This window comes from Mesocricetus auratus, unplaced genomic scaffold (genome assembly GCF_017639785.1).
Source record: "Mesocricetus auratus isolate SY011 unplaced genomic scaffold, BCM_Maur_2.0 Super-Scaffold_100007, whole genome shotgun sequence".
Classification (NCBI taxonomy): Eukaryota; Metazoa; Chordata; class Mammalia; order Rodentia; family Cricetidae; genus Mesocricetus; species Mesocricetus auratus.
In genome coordinates, this window is record NW_024429191.1 from 68,048,081 (window position 1) to 68,071,919 (window position 23,839).

A 23,839-nucleotide genomic window follows, 5' to 3' on the forward strand; every position below is an offset into this window, starting at 1 on the left:
AGGGAGAGAGATGAGAGAGAGAGAAAGAGAGAGAGAGAGAGAGAGAGAGAGAGAGAGAGAGAGAGAGAGAGAGAGAGAGAGAGAGAGAGAGAGAGAGAGAGAGAGAGAGAGAGAGAGAGAGAGGGAGGAGATGAGGGAGAGGAAGACAGAAGTTTTTGGAACTTGTTTCAACTACCCACTTACATGCTGCATTCCTTCATCCATCTTTGTTTCCATTCTGTTGATGTCTCAGGCACTCACTCTCAGGTCCTGGACACTCTGTTCCAGCCTTTACTTGTCAATTTAAAGTATGACTGATATATATATAATCTTTTTTGATCCCAGAGTAATTTCCTCTAAGAGTGGTTCTCAACCTTCCTAATGCTGTGACCCTTTAACACAGTTCTTCATGTTATGGTGACCCCAAACATAAAATACTTTTTGTTGCTACTTCATAGCTATAACTTTGCTACTGTTATAAATAATAATGTAGATATTTCTAAAGACAGAGGTTTGCCAGTGGGGTCTCGAACCATAGGTTGAGAACTACTGCTAGATCCTGCAGAATAACCCCAAACAGTTGCTTCTGGTCCTCAGAATCAAAGTTCCAAATTGAGGAGAGGGAGTTTGCTGGTTTCACGAAAGGGTGAGGGTAAGCTATTATCAGTTCTGCAGTGTGAGGGAACAGGGAGCGAGGCAGATTCATTTGTGTAATGGAAGCAGACAAAGGCAATAGAATGATTTAGAGAGGTAGGCACGGTGGTGCACTTGGGAACTGAGGCAAAAGGAACACATGTTTGAGAAAAGTCTGGGCTACATAGAGAGATGGATCTAAAATGGAGGAAAACACTTTGAGAAATAATGGGAGACCTTTACTAGAAACACAGAGCATTTGGTGAACCATTTCTCTTCCACCCTTGTTCTTTTGGACCAATGGGAAAACTGGGGTTCTGTATTTTACATGGATAAAATTGACACCCATGTAATACCATATAACCCATCTTGATACGTTTTCTGATGGTTTTTGACATTTTTTTGGTCATTGATTTGTATGGTCTTCCTGTTGCCAACCAATTGGCTGGTATCAATTTGAAAGCCCTGTCTGGGTAGAGACTGTGGGTAGGCAAGGAGAATGAGTGCTTCTCTTTGGCAGCGTTTCCACCCCTTGCTGCTGCACAGCAGCAGCAGCCGACAGGCAGAGGCAGCGGCAGCAGGTGGTACTTACATAGCTCTCCTACAGCGCCAAGTAACAGGACTCTTAGCTCTGGAAATGTTATGTCTCTTATGTTGTCAGGATGCCTTAGCCTTTAGCAACAACTACACTGTAGCTTCCAGGGGGTAATAAGACACTTCTTAGGCCTCTACAGCAGTCAGTGGTATGACTCTTGGACCTGAGGCTTTGACAGTTATCTGGAACTCTGTTAGTGACATAATTTTTTTCTTCTCTGCCACTTTGCAACCATCTATCTTTCATTATTTGCCCTGTGCCTCTTTCTTTTCCCACCATCCCTCTTGGTCCCTCCCTAGATGTTCTCTTGAACTACTTGTTGCTACGGTTGCAGTTGCTGCTTTTAAGGAGGCAGCTACTAGTGATCTTCAACTGCTGCTGTTGCTTGCATGGTTATCTGAGGCCAGGCTCCGGGCTCTGCCTCTTTTTCATGTGTTTTGCAGTCAGCCTCTCTGCTGCTTCCACAGCTCACCCTGCCAACTGCTTGGCTCTGCCTCTTCTTAGTTCATTAAATGGCTCCTCCATTGCCTCTACGACTAAGGGTGCCATCTGCTTGGCTGATGCCTCTGCCATTCTGCTGTTTCTGTTGTCGCTGCTGACTCTTCCTTTATGTCACCATTCCAGCCCACTATACTAAAAATAGACCAGAAAAGACCACTCTGGAGAAGTCTTTTACTGACCTAATATTACAATGCCAAAGGGAGCAGTACAAGGGGGGCAGTCTCCCAGGCAACCCATTAAGCTGAAGAGTGTGCTCAGATAGCCAGATCAGAGATTTGCACCAACACAGAAAAAGTCCTATGCAAATGAAGGAGTGTATTTGCACCAATCAAGCATTGTCCTTTTTCAACCAGTCACAAGCAAGTGAAATGCTCTGCCTGTGGTGGACATGGCTGCAGAGTCACCGAGAGTTCACTGAGGTTTCTAATAACAAAACGCCTAATACAGATTGCTTGAAGTAGACGTATCTGGGTCTGTGGCTGTGGAAGCTACAGCAAGCAGCTGGCATTATCATGCAGTTTCTTCAAGACATCCATGAAGTGTTCAAATGGCTGGTGCACTTGTACTGAATGAATACTAAAATCTTAATTAATTTATCATTAATACTAATAGTGACTGGGCGGTGGTAGCTCACACCTTTAATCCCAGCACTCGGGAGGCAGAGGCAGGCGGATCTCTGTAAGTTTGAGGCTGGGCTGGACCGACAGCCTCCAAAACAATACAGAGAAACCCTGTCTCATAAAACCCCCAAAAAATACTAATAATGATTGTAACAGTGCTTTTTTTTTACTTGGAAAAGGAGTTTTTATTTATGTTTCTACAGAAAATGAAAAGCTAAGGATTCCTTCCAGGCTTTTGTGGTTTGACGAACCAAGACCCCCGGAAGCAGTGGACCAGGTGTTACAACAATCGAAACAGCGAAGATGATGCAGTCTTACAGACCTGTAACAGTGCTTTTTAACAATACCTAATACTTGCCCAACACTCCAGGAAGAGGTTGAGCCTTGCTGTCTAGTCCCTCCCTACCCCCACCCCCACCCCTACACTTAATTACAAGGTCTTGATCTTTATTTGAGTAATGTCTACATCTATTTACTGATCTAGGAGATAAATTTAAAAACAGCAGCAGTTTTACATTATTTTTAGCATTATTTTTCTTTTAATATGTCTACAAAATACAGCTGCTTATTTGAGAGTGTATCAGGAAGATATAACAAGACAACATAACAAAACTAAAATCAGGGAGCTAGGGAGAGGCTTGGTGAGTAAAGACATATTGCACAAGGAAGAGGTTGTAAGGTTCTGAGGTCAGATCTGAAGAACCTATGTAAAGTTTGGAGCAGTAGCACATGTCTATAGAGTCGGTGCTCCCACAGCGAGATGTGGGGCAGAGACAGGAGAATCCACAGGAGCTTATGAGCCAGACAGCCTGGTTTGTGTGGCACTGAAGAAGAGACCATGCCTTCAACAAGGTAGAAGACCAGCACCTGAGGTTCTCCTTCAACTTCTGAATGCATACTCTGGCACAGAGACATCTGTCATTACACTAATGTACATGTGCACACACACACACACACACACACACACACACGTATGCATGGTCACACAGACACACGAGTGCACTAATACATACGCATGAACACATACAAAATGCACACGCGCACACACACACACACACAGACTCACAACACACATGCACAGACAGAAACACACATATATGCCCTCACATACACACAGGCATGTGCACACACACACATACAAACACACACATAATAATTTAAGAAAATTTGAAAAACAAGACAAAGTTTGGGTTCTGTACCTGGCTTTGCAATACACCAGAGGAAACCTGTGGGTATTATGTTACAAGATTTTCTTACTTCTCTCTCTATTTGCAGAGTAGAGCTTGTGATACTGATTCTGTGGGGCATCACTACTGTGTAAGAGACACAAAATCTGAAATCACACAGAGCATCTTTTCAGAGGGCCGTAGTACAAGGAAATGAAAAATAGGGTCAACTCAGCCAATTTCCAATTAATTTTTTGTTTGTTTGGAGGAAAGAAAATGACAACTACTATTTAAAAAGATTTCAGGGAAAATCTGTACTCTTTTTATATCAGTATACCTTTTCCTTATTTGGATCCAAAGAGGAAGAAGGAAACAATAGTCTCAAAACTCCTTTGCTAAAATCATCTTTGTTACCTAAGAGTTGAAAAATATGAGTGAGGTAGAAGTTGAGGTTAGCTTCACATTTCAATTATGTTTTTAGCAATATCAGTGTATCACCCAGTACTGGGACAAATGTATTGAAGTAGCTGCCCAAAATTGGATCAGCTCAAATCCCTTATTCTTCGCTAATCTCTTGGAAGCTCTTTGTAATTATCCCAGGGAAGACAAATTAAATCCCTCAGTTGTTCTTGAGGAAGTGCAAGATTCAGTTAACCTAGGACCGACATTTCAGGATTTTCACTTCGCCTTTGCCTTAGACATCTTCTGTAGGATATTTTATCCCCCCATGTATGTGTGCCTCTGTGTGTGTGTGTGTGTGTGTGTGTATGTGTGTGTGCAGGTGTGTGTGTGCAGGTGTGTGTGTATGTGTGTGTGCATGGCAATACATGTGGAGATTACAAGACAACTTTGCATCTGGGCCCTCAGGATGTCTTCCACCTTTTGCTAGTGACAGGGCACTCATTGACTTGGCATTTTGCCAAGCAGTTAGACTACCCAGCTGCTGAGCTTCCAGGGATCTACCTGTCTCCTCCCCGAATCTCACCATTTCTGAGATTACAGGACTATGTCACCACACCCAGTTTTTAATGTGGGCTCTATGATCTGAACCATCGTCTTCTTTGCCCAGGTTAAGTTATTTGGTCTTTAGGGCGAGTCTATTATCTCCTTTTCAAGAATAAACAAACTCATGTTTAAAAATATGCCCCAAATCACAAAGCTAATAAGTGGCAGAGAATTGTTTCCAGAGGAGATGAGGTTCTGAGGGAGGTAAGAGTATCAACTATTCCAGTGGGAAAGTTATTCGGTGAGCCAGATCTGGAAGTATATGGATGAGAAAACCTAAGACAGAAGACTTGGCTCCCAAAACATTTTCTAATGTTTATGAGCACATGTGACCTTGGATGAATCACTTTACACATCTGAGTTTTAGTTCTCTATTGTGCGTGCCTATGTGCGTACATGCTTGCGTGCCTGTGTGCGTGTGTGTGCGTGTGTGTGCGTGTGTGTGTGTGTGTGTGTGTGTTGGTGTAATGGTATAATGTGTATGAAGAAACTATTGCACTGGGGATGGAGAGTTGGTTCAACAGTTAAGAGCACTGGCTGCTCTTCCAGAGGATCTGAATGTTGATCCCTATCCCCAACTGTCTATAACTCCAGTTGTGCATGATCTGGTGCCTTCTTCTGGTCTCTACAGGCACCAGACATGAACATGGTTCACAGGCATACATGTAGAGAAAACACCCATATACATAGAATAAAAATAAAATGAATTTTAAAGAAAGTATTGTTTAATCCAGGAAATAGAAGAGAGCCCCTTATTAAGTTGCATTCAATATCATCATCATAATTAAACTAGCACAGCATCATTAGCACCCGTATCTATTTTATTTACACAGTGTTTTTGGAGATCATAAAACAATGAATGTAAAAATTATTTGCACCAAACATAAAACAATCAAGCAACACTTCTGTCAGCACTTAAGACTTGGATTTCCTTTAAATCTGGAATAAACTCAATGTTGAGCTCACCATGCCCCAGTGGATGGTTCCAAACCCTTGATCAAACAGAAGGTCCTAGTTAAAAATCAATGGATCACAAGACAAAACAAAAAGCCATGAGTGTGAAATAAATCCTGTGGGGTCAGAGGGAGGATGACAGAAGTGGGAGGGAAATAATAGAGGGTAGGGCTGTGAGTAAACAATGCATTATAACATGAGATTATCACAGAGCAAATTTAATCATTAAAAGAGCCATATACAAGTACAATCTCAGGGTATCCAATTCAGTGACATTGATCACATTGCAGTGTTGAAAACAGCAGCTGTTAGCTTTTTCATTTCCCACATTTCATTGCCCCAATCAGACACCATGAACACATTAAGCAGGAACTCACTTCTTTGCCTAATCCTCAGCCCCTGGTAACTTCTAACTTATTCCTTCTATGAATTTGTTCATTGTAGATGTTTTAGGTAAGTGGACTCATACAACAGCAACAAAACCTACATTTGAAAAACAATGTACAAAGGTAGTAAGATGGATTCTCAGACATTGTGATAGTTTTCTGCTGCTTTGACTCTAGCTACTACAGAGTCTTGCCACCAGCACTACTGGAAGGTTGTTGGGGACCAGGCCACTGAATCTACTTTTTACCCCAGGGTACTTCACAAAACTCAGGCACCTTCCCACAAATGGCTTGGCAGCAGTGCCATAGAGATGACCCATCACTTAACAATTCTTCACTAACACCTACACTCCCTGGTGAGATCCCCTGCTCTCTCACATATCAAATGCTCCCAGCCCCTAACAGCCCCATGCCTCACTTCCCAGCAGCTTCTGCCCCATGGCCAATGCCACATTCCCCTATTTAAGCTTGTAAAGAACTTTCATTAAACGGCAGTTTGATCGGAAGGTCTGTCTTGTCGTCCATTTCTCTTGTGTCTCTTGTCTCATTCATTCCAGGTTCCCGTGGGTTCAAACCCTTGTGCCCTGCTGGCCAGGGCATAAGGTAGTTTAAAGTGAGAAGCCAGGCACTTTCCAATCTCTCTCTGAACCATTATGTTTGCATTTATAAAGGTTTTCCACGTACTGATAGCTCAGTTGATCAATGACTTCATGCTGATGAAATTCTACCAAGAAGGGTGTAGTGGCTGAGTGTGGTGGCACACATCTTTAATCCCAGTACTCAGGAAGCAGAGGCAGGTGGATCTTTATAAGTTTGAGGCCAGCCTGGTCTACAAAGTGAAACCCTGTCTCAAAACCAAAGTGGATTATTGATCAGAAATTTATTGTTCCATAAAAGGCAAGATTCTATTATGTCAGTTAATAAAATAGTAGTAAGGTTTTAGAAATTCCCTTTGGGTTCAAGAAAGATGGGAAGGTTGGAAGGAGTTTACAGACAGCCAAAAAACTTGTACATATGATTCCAATATATATGCCACACTTGTCAACCACCGAGTAAGAAAGGTACAGTGTCTACAAAGAGTCCAGAGCACCAAGCACTGGCTTTTGTTTGGTAGAAATCCACAGTTGTCGTCATCATGGAAACATGAAAGCTTGACCCTTAATTAACATCCTACAAATCATGATTTCCAAGTAGCTGTCATGGTAATAATATCACCAGAGCCCTTCAGACTGGTGCTGTTGCCATGTCACTAGCGTCTTGTCTGCACCTGTATCAAAAAAGAAACATGGACATTGGGAAAAGATGGCCACCCACCATCAGAAAAACCTTTCTTCACATGTCTGACGTACTCTGAGTATCCTTAAATATCTTTGAAATATCCTGGATGTACCATGAGTTACTAATGTGGTAACATTTCACCCATGGCCTGTTGGAATTCAAGAATATGAAAGGTCAGAACTTCTTGGGGCTCCATTGGGGCAGAATCTCTTCCACAAACCTTCTTTTAATAATGAACCTGAGAATACTTCCCTGTTCCCAAAATGTATGAAATAAAAGAGAGCATTTTTATTAATCTTTACAAAAGGCTGTATTAAGGATATTTATATCCCTTCTCAATACACAGAATATAATGACATGTTTTTGTCCAGATCTGAAGTTTAGGTAGGATTTTTTTCTCAATATTCCATGTCATGGTTAGATATCAGGGACTGACTTGGGACATAAAAGACTTCTTATGTATTAAAGGAAGCCATCTTTACCAAGTAGGTTATGGTCTCCCACCTTTTGCTAGGCAAGTTTATTGATGGGAATTTGCTGTGGCTCTGGTAGGTGATGCATGATGACTGAGGTCCAGTGGTGCAGCCGGGTTCTCTGATGTGTTATATCTCCAATAAGTAACCCAGTGTAGTAAACTGTCACACCACTGTGCAGCTGGCTGCAAGTATTTTTATTCTCTTAGTATATTAAAAACATCATTCATTTTTTTCTGTCTATGATAATTTCTGGTGATAAATGAATTGTAAAAAGGTTTTTCAAAGATAAGGAGATTTTATTTTCTTTGGAATATTTTGAATATTTTTTTTCATTTCATACATGGTAATACCATGGATTTAAATGGAGTTTCTTTTGTGCTTTTTATTATCATTGGTACAGATACAAGACCTACCTTCCTTCCATCTTTTTTTATTCCTTCCTTCGTCCTTTCTTTTTTTTCTTTCTGTTTTCAGTGCTTAGGATTCTTCATGGTTTCAAAACTGGGGATGGGGCATGGAGCCCAGGGCCGTACACATGCCAACTAGGTAAATCTCTACCTCTGAGCAACAAATCCAGGTCTTGGTTTTTTTTTTTTTTTTGAGACATGTAGCCCAAGCTAGCCTTAGACTCATACTGCTCCTGCATCTGTGTTCTGAGTGCTTGGGTTGCAGGTATGTGCCGTTATGCCAAGCTTGCAGTCTTTCTTGAATCAGTATCTTCATATCTTTCAGCAACTTCAAAAGTTTTTCAGCCATTATCTCTTCAAATGTTGACTGAGACTTGTTACCCCCTCATTCTAATCAGAATTTGATCACACAGAGCTTAGAACTCTTCCTCTCGTCTTATATGCCTCTCAGATACTTGCCTTTCTTTTCTATTCATCTCTTCTTTCTGTGATTCTATCTATATACTTATATTCTGTGGATGCTCACACTTACTTATTCTTCATCACCTGTTTTTAGTCTATCATATATTCAGTATTTAATTTCACTTTCTTTGATTACTTAGTTGAGTCCAATTTTCATCTAAAAATTACATCTTCTCATTTAATGGTTTTACACATAGTTTATTAAAAGTATATGTCTCAAAAATTGATATCCTCTCTTACCAATCAGATCCTGTTATATGCCTTTATTTTTAGCTACTGTATCTTATAATTGCATTCTTGAATTTTCTTGAAAAGTGTTGTGTGAGGGAAAATGTAATGAGAATTTGAGTCTGTGAGTTATTTTCTCTTCCTAAGATAAGATTTGGTTTTACTTATATCAGGAAGTTACAATGGTGACAGGTAACAATAAAAATTCAGATCTAGTTTTTTTAGAACTGGCCTTTGCTAATGAAATAACTTCACTTCATCACTTATAGATAGACATAGATAATACTTCAAGTGCACCGATAAGAATCAGGCCTAGGGTGAAGCCACAGAGCAAATCCTAAGTGATGCCTAAAATTTGTACTTTATATGTCCCATTTGTTTTACCTTAGCATTGATTTTAATGACAACAGACAGCCTGAGGCATTCACCAGATATTTATCTTTAACAGTTCCTTAAGCCTCCTTATCTTTCAGCCATCTTGCCTTGGTTCATAAATCAGCAACAAACCAAGGAAGAGCCACAAGCTCTGATGAACCAACCTGTCTTTGCTTAGTGACTTTTTAAAATATCTTTAAGAATCACTTCTATCATAGCTCTTTGTGCTTCCAAAGACATCTTTTAAAATATAATCTAATGTTTGCAGTGATTCCCTACAAGGTGGTCTATCTGATGCAGACTTGCCTATTACAACCACATGTGGAAATCCCTTGCTTTTCTGTGGTAACAAGAGCTAGAGACCCAGTTTCACATCTGTCTAAGATTGGAGAACCTCTGTTGTCAATGTTTGGAATCACACCCAGGTATCCTCCTCCTACTGTGCTGGCACGCTGCCTACATCCTGATGAAACCCAGTTTACACTTCCGTCCCAGAACAGTTCTCTACACTTCAAATGCATCCCCAAATTCTGTATGGAACACCTGTGCAGCCCTCCACTGTGCTCTTGGGATTTAGAATGCCTAATACTAAAGCCCTCATAGTCCTCTGCTCCTTTTCACTGTCATCAACTTCTTTTCCTGCCCCTTCCCCTGCCTTAATTAATTATGATTGCTTTAGCAAAGATCCTGCTCTACATGACAGGCTCTGCAAAGCATCCTCTAGTCTTCCTTGAATAATTCATAACTGTATATGTGCTATGCAATGTAACTTACATTATATAGAATGTATAACATGTCGTATATCACTTACAGGTAACGTTATTGTCATACTCTCCCGTTGAGAGCTGAGAGTGTCCCAGTTTGAGAACAGTTACTTCTTTTGCAGACTTCCCAGCACACTGCTAACACAGTAATGGCATATACTTAGCTTCTACCTGCTGTCATACCCATTCCTTTCTGAAAATCACCATTGCTATAATTTCTCTTTTAGTGGAGAATTTTCTGTTGAGGACAGACAGGGCTTTTAAAATACTTCTCAAGATGAGAGATAAACTTAAGCCTACTTGTCATCTCCTCTCAACTTTTCTCTACCAAATAGTATGGATTGTGTTGCCAGAGATGTCTCCCTAAGAGAAATCTGACCACATCTGACACATGTTTAGAAACCCATAAGCATGGGTTTCCTTTTATTTATAAAATAAGGTAAGAGTTTATAGCATAAGCATTGGGACTTTTACACTCCTAGTGGAATTCTTTAGCTTTTTACTGGTGACAAAGTTCTGTAAGATCTCACAGCAACCTATTCTCTCTCATACCCACAATTCAAAGGTCTTTCGTGTTCCCTTTGTTCATGTTATTACTTCTTCTTCCAAGAGCCCTAATCCCAGCTGTCTGTCCATTTAACACCCACTGAATAGAATTAGTCAATCTCTACTTTTGATCACTACAACTCTTTACTAGGGTACTACTTTCCACTCACACGTTTCCAAATATTTACGTATCTGTCTGTCTAGGAGATCATGCCAAATAATAGCTGTGTCCTTACTCAATGCAAATTGCCTAGCAGGTGCTCACTTACCACACACTAACAGAGTAAGAAAATGGGCCAATTTCCCTTTCTCTTGGAGGCACTGTCAATTATCTCCTTTCTGTCATTAACTCAAGAAATGCTTTTCTTTATTACCCATTTTGTGATGGTCATAGAACACCATATAGGATGCAAATATGTGATTTCTTCAGAAGCATCACACTGCATCCAAAGCACCAAGAAACATGGAAGAATCTCCTCTAAGTCATTTCACACAAACATTTCAATCTGTCACACTCCTTTCCATGGGTGAAAGAGCTGAAAATGAAGTATTTGGCTCTTGGAGAGTTATGGTACCATTCTTGGCTCACCTTGATAAATATTGATCTTGTATAAATTACTCAGGAGAGGCAGACGATGGCTCTATGCGCAGCACACACAGTCCCCCACTCCCCTTTTATGCAAAGACATAAATCATCCATGAATAGAGCCCCACATTCTCCATGAATAAGTCCCTTGGATTCCAGGATGACTGATACTCAAGTATTTTACTCATTTGAGTGCAGACCTAAATTTAAGCAAGCAATCAGACTACAGACTATGTGAAGTTACAATGCCCTTTTGTTCACAGTAAGGTGAGAGATGCATAATAGGCTTTCAAGGGTAAACATCACATGTTTCAAAATAAACACCATTAAATGTGACTGCACATTGGTGCCCTTAATAAAACTGATGGCAGGCAGAAAGTTTCTTTGGAAACATCTCATGTCATGTTCATTCAATTTTAAAGTTTTACTTGCTGGTGCAAAGAGGACTCTGTGTGTGTGTGTGTGTGTGTGTGTGTGTGTATGTGTGTGTGTGTGTGTGTGTGTAATTGTGTAGAATTGGTCTTCTTTGACTACAGTTGAATTGAGCCTTTGGTTTCATCTAGAAAGTTGTGAATAGCACAATGAAGGGTCTGTGTGTGGCGAGGAGTCATTAAAACGGAGGACCAGAGGGCAGCAAACATTGGTTTTCTGAGATTCTTGTGGTAAGATTAATAATGAGTGTTTAACCTCTGGGGACTTCATCACTGGAGAGACATGAAGGAAGATAAATAGACAAACTGACAAATAACTTGTGGTCTCTTGGCAGGGCCAGGAATTTGTCATTAGGGCTCACACAAAGGGTTGAAATGCTGAGACTTCTTGGGAAAAATAAAGGAATGTGACTTATGCTTTTAGGCAGCTTTATTGATCTGACTTTCCCCATCTTCGATGGCTTTGTTCTCTGGATCCAGCTCTTTTTTTTCATTCTATGAATTTCTGTCAGTCCAATTTCAATTGCATCTATCTCATTCCTAATATACCCTAGTTTTAAGAAACGATGGACAGAAAACCTTTAATGAGGACTCACAAGCATATATTCAGGGGGAACTGCTGTAGGATTCTTTCTAGAGGACCCGATGAAATGCCATCCAAATGCCCATAGTGGGAGACTGACTTACCAAATTAGAAAATATTCCTATAAAAGAATAAAGTGCAGGAGGCAAGTTCTCAGGCAGACACGGACATGTTAAATGGAAGGTTGTCCAAGTTTTATTGAGCTCAATTGAGAGATGGCAAAGCAATTAAAATCATCACATTGTGTGCATATATACAGCTCTGTGAATGTGGTCATGTCTTGAGAAACACAACCAGAGGAAGACTTCCATGTGCTACAGTAAGTATGGTCATGTTTGACTGATTTGCAAAAACATATACTTTCTTAATGATTTAATTTTTTATTAATTTTTAAATTTATTTTACATACCAATCACTGTTTTCCCACCCTCCTCTCCTCCCATTCCTCCCTCCATCTCCCTTCTCCCCCTCCCTCATCCACTCTTCTTCTGTCTCCATTCAGAAAGGGTAAGGCCTCCTATAGGAGTCAACAAAGCACAGCATATCAAGTTGAGGCAGGACCAAGCATCCCTCCCCCAATGCATAGTGATTGCATTTTTAAGTATTAAATTTTATCTTATCTACAAGTGAACTATGGACTTTTGGGCCACTTTTACAGAACACATTGCATATTCCTGTGATATAATGAAGACAATAGTTAATTTCATTGAGCTGGCTGAAATTCAAATTCAATTCTACCATGTTCTGACCATAGAATAACTTTGAGAAGTGGCATCCCTTCTAAAGCTACACTTCTCTCTACAACATGGGAAAAGCTATTACCTCAAGATTCTTGGGAGCTATAAAATGAGATGCACTAACACACTCACTCTTGATGGGCTTTACTTTGTGTCTATGAAGTTCATTCCCTGTGAAGGCTGACACTAACTATTCGTTCACTGGTTTAGGCAGCTATTGTATTGGGCATATGCGATGCTTCAACACTGAACAAGCAAATTTACCGATTAAGTCTAGAAATAACACAAATGAGCATCAAACAATTTCCAAGAACTACAAGAGAGAAGTAGGAAATCCACTCCGGAAAGTGATTCTCAACTCACTTCCTCAGACAATGAATAAGCTTTAGCTGGTGAAGGACAGAGAGCAGATTTAAAACTTAGGAAGTAAGGAGAGAAGGATGATAGAGGTACTCTCATAGCCTTACACATCACAGCGGGATTGGAATCTGCAGGGTCTATAGACAGGACAAGATGATATAATAGGGGATCTTAGACATTCCTTCTTCCAAGAATCAAAACATGTATTAAAGGATGAGTCTAAGCCAACAAACCTAGGATACTGGGGAGTGAGAGTAAGAGGTTCATTTATGTTTGTTGGGATTTGAGTACACTGGGCAGCTGAATACAGTAGCATCGGTATCCTTGGAAAAAAGCTACTGAGAAACTAAGAGCAAAGATCCAGCAAGAAGGCACAGATATGCCTTCAAATGTCATTTGTTTCAAATGATGACTCTTCTGACCCAGGCAGAAGCACTGGCATTAGGAAGGCTAGTTGAAGTGCAAGTGACCTATTTGAGTGATTAATCTTAGGCAGGAATGAGAGTCATACCATTTCAGTGCCCTTGAGGTCATCTGACACTCTCGTTTCCTAAAGGAAAAGACTAAGGCCCAGGAGAATGATCCTTAATCATTCATCTATTCCAACACCCATGCATCACCTCTGCTAAGTGCCTGCTGGTTGTTAGCAGGAAGAGGAAGATGGAAGATCCTTAACTGCACAGTGGTTATCATCTAGTAGAAAACAGGACACAATATTTGATGCTATGGAATGACAGAATGGAGTCCCATGAGTAGAAGCTGACAGGAGGAATTCAAGGAATCTTGGGAAGAAGTTGTAGCATTGCATTTGTTTTTTAAGGATTCATAGCAGCTGTATACCCATAATCCTAGTACTTGGGAGAAGACAGGAGGCTCAGGAGTTGAAAGTCATCCTCAGCTACATATTAAGTTTAAGGTTAGCCTGGGTTACATAAGACCTTGCTTCAGTCCTCCTCTACCACAAAAGAAAAAGAAAAGGATACACACTTTTTTTTGCAAGCACGGAAGCAGAAAAATAGCAATGTAGGAAGTAAAATCAGGCCACTCAGATAATATGAACACACTGAAGACAGAAATTGGAAATGGAGCATTCACAGCGTATAGCAATGACATCCCATCTGGACAGATATGCACAGTACTTCTCTGATATCAGTCATATATCAGAACAAAAAAAGAATCTTTGGGACGGGGGGGAGATTCATATCTGTGACCCTAACTTACTAAACAAGAGCACCCAAAAATATATAGCAGATTTGAGTTTTTAAGGGGTTTAACTCTCAGTGAGTAGGGGTGAAATGTGGGCACCCTGATGCACACTTGGGGCTGAGGCAGAGGTTAATCTGGACTTACACAGCAAGACCTTGCTTTAATAAAATGAAACAAAGGGGGCACGTGAAGAGAAGAGCATGAGTGGGCCTTATCTCCTTTCTTCAAAATTTTAGGGGGAGAAATATAACTCACATAGAAAGTAGGTAGGTGGGGAAACATGGTGGCAATGATGCTGTGTTCATCCAAAATACGCAAAATGATTAAGTTCATTATTTATTTGTGTAAATAATAAATGGGGATGTAAGTGTGGTCATGCCCCAATTTAGGGATAAGAAAGGTAAGATCTGGTAATACTCTGTGACTTCTCTGGAAACACAAAGTTCAAAGGCTCCAGGCTCCTGGTTCCACTGTCTTTTCAAGGACATGCAGTTTCTCACAGAAACCCTGGAAAGAGACAGAGATATCCTGAAATTCTGAGAAAGCAAAGGGAGCATTGCAAAGAGGGTGGGGTGCATAGTTCCATGAATGAAGACTAAATGAAATAGACTTTATAAAGGAGAGAGAAATTTTATCCAATATTTTCTTATGGTAAATTTAAAACATATGGCAAGTTAAAAGAACTGCATAGTAAATACCCATATGCACCATGACCTAGATTTTATAATAAACTTTTGCTGTAGCTGCTTATTAAGCCTGACACTTTTTACAAGTAATTTCTGTATGCTCACTACTAATTACAACTACAGAGTCTATACACAATTATTAAAATTCAAATACTATACCATTAGCTATAAGAGGTAGAGGATAACATTGTGTTTGTCTATGTAGCCAATGACCAGCTTAGGTACTGAGTCAGCTGTTTCCTTAGACATCTTGGTGAACATGAGACAGGTAATCCCAGTGAGGACAACTTGATTCAGCTAATGGAGCTAATGCACTCTTTGACAAGTTATCTATAGAAGAGAAAATACATGGTGGGTAGAAGGAAACAAAGTCTGCAAGGAACTGGAGTCTCAGAGGGTTGTCAGATGGAGAAGTACAAAAATAACTGAAGCTTGTCTTCCTGGAAATCCTAACACACTGCAAACAGGTAAGGGCGCAACACTTACCTGGTAAAAGCCCACTGTGTTTAGGGTAACATCTTCTGTTCCAGCCAACACTCTGTTACACAAGTGGAGGCTACGGGAGCTGTGGCTTAGCAGGTTTAAATTTGGGGAAAAAATTTGTGGAGAGAAAATTGGTTATTACAAGGTAATAGTATGAATGATTGATTTAAGAACATAAAAGTACAAATTTGAATTAACAGGAAAAATAGGCTACTAAAATTATAATTGCATTGAACTGTGAGTTCTCTCACAGCTGGAGACATTATTTTAATATAATATATTATGCATATCAGTATATAATACATGTTATAAACATATATAGAGAGAGAGAGAGGGAGAGAGAGAGGGAGAGAGAGAGAGAGACTGAATAAACGGGATTCTGGAATAGAGGATGGAGTTTTTAATTGATAAGATCCTAAAAGATTATGGCAAGGGGCTAAAAAGTTTGATCCACAGAAGCCATGTAAAGGCGGAAGGAGAGAACCAGCTCCACACAGTTGCAGTCCAGCTTCCACAGACACATGTTAGCATTCTCATGCCTCCCTCACAGACATGTGCACACAAACATGCAATAATTAAAGAAAAAGTACTGTAAGAAACAGAAATAATGCTCTTAAAGTGGTAGTTATGTTAATGTATAGCTATATTTGCATATAACATATGAATATGTACTCATGAATTTGCGTATTCAAATACAATTGTTGGTGTTTGCATAAATGCATGTGTAAATGAATGTGAACTTAGACACAACACTTAGAGTACCACTGTGACTTACTATTGGATAGAAAATGGGTGAGAAACAATTGTAGAGGTGACAAGCACAGCTGAAAATGACAGGAAAGACAAGGATCGTATCGTCGTTGCTCAAAACTGGACATAAATGCCTCTTACAGCTCAGGTGAGAGTAGATGGTGGAGTCCAACTAATGGTTCCACTTTGTACACATGCAAATACATACACGCATGCATATGTACATGTACCTACACATATACATACACCTGCCAGGAGATGACAACAGGGAATGTGGGACTTTGGGGACCTCCTAGATGTTGGCGACATAAAAGATCGCTCTACACATAGAGTTAATGATGCTGTGAGTCCTGCCATGCCCATCAGAAATGAGGTGGGCGTACACTTCCAATGTACCCTGCACATGGCTCACTGGGCCGCTCTGGCATGGCATCTCACAAGGGCACTGCAAAATTCCACTCAGAAGGTTCTGCTTCTAAGTTACCCAGGACCTTGGTGGCAGAGTCAGTTCCTGCCAGGCCACCCAACCAGCATCTCAGCTCTTAAGTGGCTATTGACCAGAAGCCACCCTCCATTCCTTGTTGGTCTTACTGCAAGGCATCTTGCAAACGGCCTCTATATTATCTTAGAAAGTAAGAAATGCCAGAGGAAGAGCATGGATGAGAGTAGGAGGTTCAGTGTGTCCAGTCTGATCTTAGATGCCCCATTGGTTGTTTTTGTGCTTGCCTCTTTTTGAGAAGCAAGTCCACAGATCCAGCCCACACACAGAGAAGGGCATTACACCAGTAAGTGAATGCCAGGAGGGCAGACTACCAGAGCCAAGAGAAAATGCTGCCTGCCCTGGGCACTGCACCAGAGCTGGGGGAAGGGCAACCCAGAGGGTGGGAGTGATTGATGAGATCATGTGTTTGGAGAATAGAGAGGAACAAAAAAGGAGGGGAGGCATAGCTTTAAGGGTTGGGGTGTGATCTTAGGTCATAGGACACTGTTTAGGTCAGGTATTTCAGATACGGTGAGTGTGACCACAGTCCCGTGAGTGGATTCAAAAGGTTAAACTCATCTTTTAAAACAAGAATCTCTCTCTCCCTCTCTCTCTCTCTCTCTCTCTCTCTCTCTCTCTCTCTCTCTCTCTCTCTCTCTCTCTCTACTTGAATGGCATTCTAGGAGGAAGCAGGGAAACCATGGTCAATCGTCCTCCACAGCCTTTTTTTTCTGAATCTTAAAAATCCTTAAGCTAATGATATATAAGGAGACCATTTCAAGCCACACATTGGTGTGGGGGGGTGTGACTTCTATATGCTGCTTAGGGAGGAGAGATGATATTTTGTTTGTTTTTTGTTTTTGAGATAGGGTCTCATGTGGCCTCTTGAACTTCTGATCCTCTTGTCTCAACTTCCTGAGTGCTGGGATTACAGGCGTGCTCCAATACACGCAGTTTGTGTGGTTCTGGGACTGAAACTCCAAGCTTCTATAATCAGCAAGCTCACTTACTACCAAGCTACATCCCCAAAATCTACTCAATCTTGTTTCCCCTACTCACTGTATGTAGTCAGCTGAGCTGTCCCATGTCGACCTCAAGCAAGGTCAGGGAAAATAAGGAGTAGGTATGGGCAGCTGTGAGGCTGATATGATCCTAGCTGTACGTGGTGTGTGCGTATATGGGGGAGGGGTCCTCCCATAGCCTATCTGCTTTCAGGAAGTTGGAGGAAGGCTTGTTGACTTCCTGAGGGAGGAGGAACATGCTTACGTTGCTGAGTCTTTCCCTGTTATCTGGGTCAGTTAATCCCAGAATACAGCTGCCAGCTGAGCTCTTCCCTGGCCAAGCTGATCCGCTTTGAAATTCTCCCCCAGGCCACCTCACCCAATGATGTCAGACCCAGGAGAGCAGTGCCAGCCCCCCCCCCCAACTCCCACTCCCACAAGATGATGTACGAGGGGAAATGCATACTGTCTTTGCTCAGGAAACATCTGCTTGGTCCAGCCGTCCTCAGGCAGGTCAGCGCTTTATAAGTTGGTGGAACACAATCAGATGGGAAGGTGGGGAGCTTCGGAGATTATCCAACCTCTCCATGGAGAGTCACAAAGGCAAGTGAGATGTGAGGAAATGGCCTCTGGAGCAGACGCTCTCCAGGGACCGGGCACTGTTGCGCACAGTCACATTTCCTAGCTTGTAATGGAAAACGAATGCTGTTTACAAGAGCTTAAAGTAGCTGGAATGGGAGCGCCAGCCAAGCTGTGTAGTGGAGGGTAAACTCTTCTTGGGAGCTTTCAGCGGGCCTGTAATTATTCAATACCCGGCCTGAAATATAGACTCCTAATGAAGAATGTTATTTGGTCTCTCTCGGAAAATGAAACACCACATTCATGGGGATGCAGAAGCCATGACCACTTAAACAAGGGTCTGGGCCCTCCAAAGCTGCGTGACATAGCACAAAAGTCCCTGTATGGCTTGCAAGGAGCTAAGTACCATTCTCATATTGCTTGGATTCCAGCAACTGTTTCTCAGCTCCTGAGCTGATCCAGAGGAACCGAGTCTATCAGATAAGACAAGGTAGATGCGGTATGCTTGCCCTCCTCACCTGCTCCCGGCTCTGGCCAGGGAACGGTACTTCTCTTTACATTCAGGTTACTGTCCTGCAAGTGGCATGGCCTTCTCTTTCATCCCTATTTGCTTCCTCGCCACCCCCCACCTTCTCTCAGGTCAACCAGTAAAATCATTCTTGCTGATATGTTATCTCCTAAAGGTATTGAATCAAAATGAAAAGGAAAATTATAATAATGGGGAAAGGGAGAGAAAAAGCCTTGAAATACTAAATGACTTATACTCAAAGTTTAAAAATTCTGAAAATTGTGCCTGACCTGGTGGCACCCCTTCTATTTGGGGTCAAAGCGGGGGAGGTAGAAGAAGAGATCACAACAATAGTTTGCCATGCTCGACCTTCTGCTTTCATCTTTGGCTCATCATCTCTCAGACACAGTGAATGGGGCGGGGGGACAATTGAGATCTCACATTAGAGGCCCCTGAGCGGAGAGAAGCTCATATTGCATTCTTGACACTGGCCAGCACTTGGTTCCATGTCCACACCTTCACTATCTTGTGCTGAAAGTCGTTCCCTTGGGATCCCATGGGATAATCAGCAGTGTGTGGCAAGCTTGTGTTAAGTTTCCCTTTATAGCTTGATGAGCCCATGCCTGCCATCATCATGCACATGCTCTATGTCTCTGCAGACTTTGAGTGTCCTAACAGAAGAAGTCATTCCATGATCATGGATGCTACCTGGCATATCCGGGATGACAGGAATCCTGGCCATGCTCTGTCACTGTGTCATTGCTTATCATAATAAAGGGTGCACTTGACTGGTCCCCATTTCTTACAGTAAGCAACGGGGACCAGTCACATGCACAAGAATAGATGCACATACATGCATTCATGGAAACATGTTATAGGCTTCCCCCATAGGTCTGTATTTGAACATTCAGTCCCCAGTTAGTGGTGCTCTTTGGGAAGCCTATGTAACATTTAGGAGGTGGAGCCTTCTGGAGGAAGTACGTTACTCAAGGTGGGCTTTGACGTTTTATAGGCTGCCCCCTGCCCATTGTCTCTGGTTCTTGTGTGCAGATGAAACGTGATCATCCTGCTTCTGCCTTCCCTGCCATGATGGACTGTGTCCCTTCAGAAACTTCAAGTTAATCAATAATTTATCTAAAGTCCTCCAAATGTAACCCAGTCATGAAATAGATTTCTGTTTTCTCAAGTGAAAACGAAAAACAGATATTCTTTCCTACAGTGAAGGAGTATTTTAGGGAAAGAATTATTTGGTTTTTTGAGCACCTCACATGCTTTCTTTCTCACTTCTGGACTGTGCGATGGTTTTGCTCTGACTGGCTGCGTGACATATGATGCACAGCATGAGCAGGAGAGGCAAGATGTACATGGATGTCCACCTTCACCTTCTTTTATTTTTCCAGTTGAACATCAGAGCTATTCTCTGCTTTAGAAGCTTCATGGGACACAGAACACACTGAGAAGGCTTTGAGAACCTTGAGGGAACCCCTGAGGTGACACAAAAGGAATCCCATGATTGTAGCTGTCAAGGGGCCATGGGGAAAATGGAAGGCATTAGGAATGAATAAATCTTATCAGATCGCTCCTCCAGTAACAACCCTTCAGAACTCACTGGTGGCTTAGATATCAGATCCTGAGTCCTCATGTGACTCTCAGGATCTCTCCTGGCTTTATGTTACTTCAGTCATGCAGAGTACACCAGCCCTGTGGACTCCTTTTCATCTGGAATGATTTTCTTCCTCTACCTTCTCTCAGCCAACTCCAAACTACAGTTTTCCATCGTTCCTCAACCTCGCCTAGTGTCCCGTGTGAAAGCAGCCTTCATGTGTCCCTTCTGAGCACTCTCCATTCTTCAAAAACTTGTTCATTGTGACTTCCTCAGCACACCACAGGCTCCTTGAAGGCAGATGACAGACAGGTCCCCCAGTCCAATTCATGCATTCCAGGAACCAGCCTGCCTGCCCTCGGTCGTGATGACACCAGCATTTGGAGAAAGACCTACAAGGTGACTCAATGTCTCCATGCTCTTACAGATAGCTAGCCCTCCGAACTGACTGGGTGGTGTCTTCCTGATTTGCCTCTTCCAAATCCTACTGGGAAGCAGGAGGTACGAAGGGCAGGCATTGCGGATGTGGGTCCTGAGGGAGAAAACGCAACCAGAAAGTGAGGCCAGGGCTCTCAGTGTGAAACATTTGCGAGGGAAATGACCCTCTCTGGGAACGTCATGCCAAGATGATCTTTAACTCTGGATTGTTCTACAGTGGGGATAATTTGCCTGTGGAAAGAATTTAGCACCACAGTAGCGCAGCTTTTGCCAATGGCTTTTACCTGGAATCCTGGGTAAGCTAGGGTGCACTTCGTCCAGGCTGCCCCATTTCCAAACATCACGGTATAACTTCATGTGGCTGAGAAGAAAAACCACCCTACCCCAGGGCAGGAGTAACTCCCTGAAAGGAAGGATGAGTGAGAACCTAGGAAATCTAGAATCCTCCAAAACACTGATTTGGCGAGTCAATTGGACTGAATCAATGGAGATGAACTTTTCTGTCAGGACAGGTTTAGTCTTTTGAGTTTGCATCATTTGTTCAACTTTCCTTAAATCATTTATTCCCTTGTTGCCATTTGAACACCTCTGGCATAGTTTCCTAAGACCAGTAACTAGTGGGAAATAACTGTTTCTATCCAAACAACTTACTGTCTACTACGGTAAGGCAGGCATGTGAAAAACTGGCCCAACAATGTAGAGGAATGGAGGCATGTTTACAACTTTTCAATTCTGGGTGACACACTCAGACTCCATGGAAAGGCATGTGGTGAGCTACCAGGCACTCCCATGAAGACCAACTGTATGTCCCTTTTTGAATTCTGGCACCAAGCCCTGCAGGGTGTCCAGTGTCCCCCATACACACATGTCAAATTTTAATATCATGTCATATAGGGTTGTCCTCTACTCCAAATAAGCCAAAAAGCCATCTGTAATTTCATGAATTAATTCAAAATTACTTTTAAGATTATTTTTAATATTGTGAATAAGTAGGAGGACAGGTATTGTGCAAAGGAGTGCAGGGACCTGTGGAAGCCAGAGGCACCGGCTCTCCTGAAGTCAGAGACACTGGCTCTCCTGGGAGTCAGAGGCACCGGCTCTCCTGAAGTCAGAGGCACCGGCTCTCCTGAAGTCAGAGGCACCGGCTCTCCTGAAGTCAGAGGCACCGGCTCTCCTGAAGTCAGAGGCACCGGCTCTCCTGAAGTCAGAGGCACCGGCTCTCCTGGGAGTCAGAGGCACCGGCTCTCCTGGGAGTCAGAGACACCGGCTCTCCTGGGAGTCAGAGACACCGGCTCTCCTGGGAGTCAGAGACACCGGCTCTCCTGAAGTCAGAGACACCGGCTCTCCTGAAGTCAGAGGCACCGGCTCTCCTGAAGTCAGAGACACCGGCTCTCCTGAAGTCAGAGACACCGGCTCTCCTGAAGTCAGAGACACCGGCTCTCCTGAAGTCAGAGGCACCGGCTCTCCTGAAGTCAGAGGCACCGGCTCTCCTGAAGTCAGAGGCACCGGCTCTCCTGAAGTCAGAGGCACTGGCTCTCCTGAAGTCAGAGGCACCGGCTCTCCTGAAGTCAGAGGCACTGGCTCTCCTAGCACTTGTGAGCGACTGGATGTGGGTACTAGCTACCAAACTTGGGTATTCTGCAATCGTGGTATGTGGCCTTAACCACTGAGCCATTTTTCCCACCCCAAGTTCACCATTTTTCCTAAGTACCTTTCCTAAAATTTGGTATTATGACAGTAGGTACAGTGGTACATACCTGTAATCCCAGGATCTGGGAAACTGAGGCAGGAGGATTTTGAGTTCGATAGGTGACCTGCACAGAGACTCTGTCTAAAACAAAAAGACAAATAAACAATAAAACTGTTTGGTATTCTTAGCATCTACAAAATCTTTAGTTGTTTAATGAAATGGCTTCTTGGAGCTAGAGTGACGGCTCAGAGGTTAAAGCACTGGCTGCTCTCCCAGATGGTCTTGATTTGACTCCCAACATCCACATGACAACTCACAACCATCTGTCCCTTGGACTCCAGAGCAATCGATGCCCTCTTCTGGCTTCCATGAGCAACAGATACACAAGTGATGTACAGACATGCATACAAGCAAAACAGTCACATCTGTTAAAAGCAAAACAAAACCCTCTTCAAGAAAACAAATGGTGCTGGGGGTGGTGGCGCGCTCAGGAGGCAGAGGCAGGTGGATCTCTGTGAGTTAGAGGCCAGCATGGCCTTCAGAGGGAGTTCCAGGACAGCCAAGGATGCTACACAGTGAAAATCTGTCCCAGAAAACAAAACAAAATGAACAAAAACCTCTTTAGGAAAAGAAATGACTAAAGTGACACCATTTCATGGCAATCCTCTGTTCAAAAACTGTCGCTTTCTGATCTTCATGCTTATACTTTAAAGGATCGTTGTCAGGGACCCACTTACATTCACAATACAAGACAATTAGATGCACATCCCTAAAAGTTTAATGGCAATTTATGAAGCATTCACTTACTTGAATAATCTTATTCCCAGGACCAACAGGCATATGCCATAGAGTTTAAATTGCAGCGAAACAATATTCATTGACAAGGAATCTGCCTTCCTCCCTCCCTTCTCTTCTCTTCCTCCCTCTTCCCTTCCTTCCCTACTTTTCTTCTCCCTTCCTCCTTTCCCTCCTCCTCTTCCCCCTTCCCTGTTTTCCTTCCTGCCTAACTTTCTTTCCTGTTTGGTACAGCTTATTTACTGCTTTTACTAGAAATCCTACCATTAAATCCAGATAAACTGAAAAACAGAGCTGAATCTTGAACTGGTTCCTCCCAGAAGCCAAATATTTGTGGCCTTGAATGTAAGTGAGCTGTAAAATTATCTCTTCCTAAAAAGACTTTAATTTAGTGGGTGTTTTGTCTGCAGGTATGCATTATGTGCACACAGTGCTTGTGGGCACCAGAAGAGGGTGTCAAATCCCCTGGGATGGAAGCTGCAGATGGTGATGAGTGGCCCTGTGTGTGTGACCCTAAACCTGAACAGTCCTCTGAAAGAGCAGCCAG

The 23,839-nt window shown here is 42.4% G+C and overlaps 1 long non-coding RNA gene across 2 annotated transcripts; it reads right to left on the minus strand.

The window, feature by feature from the left end:
- Positions 1-14,601: 14,601 nt before the first annotated feature.
- Positions 14,602-22,269, minus strand: LOC121141464. Of its 2 annotated transcripts, XR_005878390.1 has the most exons (3): positions 18,146-22,269; positions 15,451-15,535; positions 14,602-14,785 (listed from the first exon to the last, which is right to left on the minus strand). It is a non-coding gene; the product is annotated as an uncharacterized LOC121141464 (long non-coding RNA). The 2 variants fall into 2 exon arrangements; XR_005878389.1 differs by having other exon boundaries at positions 14,602-15,535.
- Positions 22,270-23,839: the final 1,570 nt, after the last annotated feature.